Consider the following 4,592-nt stretch of genomic DNA (forward strand, 5'->3'; position numbering starts at 1 on the left):
TATATATATAGGTAGATGGATAAGGATATAGATACGCACGTACCTCCCGTATATATAGATGTGTGTGTGAGTGTGTGTGTGTGTATGAAGGTATAAGCATACACATATATAACTGCATTTGCGTCTACTCCTTATTGTCCCCCATTCCTTTTCTTCAGAGAGTATTACATTTATACCATTACTACAACATTGACTACTTGTTAAATCCTTGCACGATATTACGTTAAGTAGATCATGCATTATACTTGACATCACGTGAATTGCTAAATAATAAAGGAAAAGAAACAACCGTTCATATTTTTTTCCGAAATCATTCTTGTATTTTGTGTTGTAGAACTATTCTCAATTTTTTTCTTCTTCTAGTTGTTTTTGTTTTATAATTTTATATAAATAAATGGCATGACAAAAGGTAATTGGCTAATAAATGAATTTTCCATTTTCCTCTAGGCACGCAGCGCTGAGAAACAACCTGGAGATATATTGATTTGTGATGTTCTGAAGAAATATGTATCAAGCGAATGAACAAGAACGATGTTGCGAAGAATTTTGTCTCACACGTATGTGATTCTGCGTTCGATTCCACTACAGCAATTTGGCATGTGCGCTTCACTATCACCGCAAGTTGCCCTACGAATATTTGTTGGCGGTACATCAGTTTTTTTATAAATAAGTATGTGGGGTGGATGTGTATGTGTGTGTGTATCGACTAAGGTGAAATGGAAATAACAACAGGAACACAAGAAGACGCGTTTTGTATAGTACAATGTGAAAACAAATAGACGACGAAATCATACTGTTGTGCGGTAACCCTTGAACAATGAGAGAGACATAAACATGAATGAGCGTACAGGTAGCAAATCCAAATTCAAACTGAAACAAAATTGATTATGCAGTAGGAAGCCAATCATAAGGAGGTAGAAAGCATAGTGAGGAAGGTTAGAATAAAGTAGGGAGTAGAAAGGGAACGAACAAGAAACTGTAGGATGGAACGAAAGATAGAGAACGGGAGAGTGACACAAAAATGAAAAATGATTTGGAAAAAATGAAAGTAGTGCAGAATGTGGTCATTGTGAAAGTAAGTTTTAATATGGGGCAAACAAAGAGAAGCAAATGTTGGTTTCACAATTTTGGTACAAGGCCAGCAAGTTCGGAAGATTGGGTAGTCGACCCCAGTCCGCGATCTGAAATAATGTAAAACAAAGTCAATCTCGGTAGAATTTGAACTCAGAACGTAAAGATGGACGGAAAGCTGCTATAGCATTTTGCCCGGTGTGCTAACGATTCTGCCAGCTCGCCGCCACAAACATTCACAGAAACAAATATTAAACCCAGCAAACAGGTTAAAATACACGGAAAAAGACACAACTATAGAAGCCATCTTTCCTCATGACCTGCTGATTGAATGTCGATTGTTGACTTCAAATGAACCATAAATGAACCATACCTTCAAATGAACCATAGGAAACGTTAGTGTGATAACCACAAATATGACAAAATGTACAACTATATGTAACAACAAAAATTTAAAATTATTGACCACATGAGATGTTGTTTATTTTGTTTAAAATGAAAAGGAATAAAGAATGATATTACAAAAAATATTAAACAGTAAAAATCATTCACCTACGTTGTAAAAGGTACAAACAATCAGAGACGTTTGTTCATATAAAGAAATAAGATACTAGTTCATTAGATGATAGCCTTTTAACTACATATATATATATATGTATGTATGTATGTATATATCTCCCCCATACAACGCAACCCTCCATATATGTGAACTATATTTAAGAGAATGGCTAAACATCTTTCCCCACCACATCCATTTATTACTCAATATACTCTCAGATACAATACTTTCATGTAAACACAGGTACTATTCACCATTTGCCCATTTTAAAAAATCTATGTAATCCCATAACTATAAGTATCCTTAATTAAAATTACCCTTCATATACAAGGTCAGCCTAGCAACTTACCACCTCAACTAATACCACCCTTCTTATTAAACTATTTTTACTCATTGTTACCTTTGCAAATTCCTCTAACCCACAACATCTCATCTCCATCATTGCCTCCCCACCCTCAAAAGCGGTCTTCTTTTTCTTCTCTCATTTCTCCTCTTCAACCAAAATCACTTAATACTACACCACTCACTTGGATACTACACCACTCACTTGGATACTACACCACTCACTTGGATACTACACCACTCACTTGGATACTAACCTGTCAACTTCTCCCAGCTTCTCTATTAACCAATAATTTTATACCTATCATCCCTAAACTTTAACAAAACCAATACAAGAGCCTAGCATTCAAATACTATTTACCTTACCTTCCTATTCATCTTTCAACTCTTCACCTCTAGAACTACTACCTGCCTTTGTACCCTCATTATTAACCCCTCACTCTTCTTGAACTATCTTTTCTCCTCTTACCATTCTCCGTCTTAATATCGCCGTCCCTCTCTTAATACAGCTAGCTGTCCACATTTAATATTTCCATCTTTAAACTTCTCTGCATTGAAATCTTCTCTACCCTTTTGATGGAGGCTCGTCTCATCTAATGTTAACTGCATGTTGTGATGAACCAAATCTACCAACATTATTACGGATCGCCGAGAACCTGGAATCAGCTGTTGGATTTATAATAGTTTTCTTCAAACCGTTTAATTTTCTCTTCATTTGTACTCTATACAATTGGACCTGTTAATATAAATATCTATATATTTATACATAAAGATTTATAATCTGAATGCTTCCACACTTTGCTTCCTAACGTTTTGCATGTATTCATGTATACATATTTTGTATTTGATGTATTCAATATGTTTAATATATTTGATGCGTCTAATTTGTTTCTCTGCCTAATTGCCTCTATATATATGTATGTATGCACGTATGTATGTATGTATGTATGTATGTATGTACGTACGTATCTATGTATATATGGATGTATGTAATATATGCATGTGGGAGTGTTTGTATAAATATACATTGAGACAGACAAGTACAGACATAGATAGATAGACAGACAGACAGACAGATAGATAGATAGATAGATAGATAGATAGATAGATAGATAGATAGATAGATAGATAGATTGATAGATAGATAGATAGACAGACAGATAATCAGCTCAGTGATGGTCATGTTAAATGTAGAATATATTCTTTTCTAATCTAGGCACAAGGCCGATATTTTGGAGGGGAGGTGGCCAGTCGACTAGATCGATCCAGTACGCAACTGGTACTTAATTTATCGGCCCCGAAAGTCGATCTCGCCGGAATTTGAAATCAGAACGTAAAGACAGACGAAAATGTAGGATATATTGCTTTAGGTCATTTTATATGTATGCTTTAGACTGAGACAAGTATTTCTTTGTGGGTGCGCTGGGAGAGTGTTTGTGTATGTGTGTGTGGGTTTGTGTGTGTGTGTGTGTGTTTGCGCGTGTGTGTGTGTGTGTGTGTGCGTGTGTGTGTGTGTGTTTGTGTGTGTGTGTGTGTGTGTGTTTACGACTCGATAAAAATAAGTAATGGAGAAAATATTATGTCTATACAACTGAACATAATAGAACCATTGAATTCGATGTTCAGGAACGCTACAGTTCAGTGATATAAACTGCCTCAGAATTTAAAGTTCAAAGCACAAAAACAAAGTGCAATGTTTATCGTTTTTGCACAAGGCTAACCTTTTCCTGTGGGTAGGTGAGTCGACTTAAGTGACCCCTTGCTCTATTAGTGCGTATGCTTTCAATCCTATGAGAACAAAATACAAAGTAGACCTCGACGAAGTTAGAACTTTGAATGTGATAATGAATGAAAAACTGACAAACATTTCACTACCTTGACATAAACTGAAATATATTAATAGATGTATAATGAAACACGGGAAAATAGATCTTAGCTATACGCTCCTCCACAGAATTCAGATTGCATCTTAAGTAAATTAGGAAGTACAAATTATCTGAGACAAAAATAACCATATGGAACATTCCAAAAATCATCACAAGAAATAACAAGAAAGACGATGAAGTAAAAAAGGAATGGAAGGAAAAGGTGAAGAGGACGCTATAAACGAAAAATAGCGTAAAAGACTGAAAATGAATAAAGTGTTGCCAAGATAGGAAACAAAGGCCACGGAAATAACAATCAATTACTGTTAGCGATAGTTCTTCTACCACATACATTCATAAATACATACCTCATATATATATATATATGTATGGGAAAGTATTTGTGTAAATATAGATGTATGTGCGTATCCTCTTATATGTGTGCGTGCGTGTGTGTATGTGTGTGTGTGTACGTGCGTGTGTGTATGTGTGCGTGTGTGTGTGTGTATGCATGTGTGTGTGTATGTGTGTTTGGGTGTGTGTGTGTGTGTGTGCGTGTATACACATACAGACATATAATTTCACATTTGTGCATGCATTGTGCATCAAAACGAATGATTTTTCTCCTTTGAAAATGTTTTTTCCTGTAACTGGAATGTCATACGCACCCTTGTGTAAGCAAGGGAAATTCATATATATATATATATATATATATATATATGTGTGTGTGTGTGTGTGTGTGTGTGTGTGTGTGT

The sequence above is a fragment of the Octopus bimaculoides genome, chromosome 1 (genome assembly GCF_001194135.2).
Source record: "Octopus bimaculoides isolate UCB-OBI-ISO-001 chromosome 1, ASM119413v2, whole genome shotgun sequence".
NCBI lineage: Eukaryota > Metazoa > Mollusca > Cephalopoda > Octopoda > Octopodidae > Octopus > Octopus bimaculoides.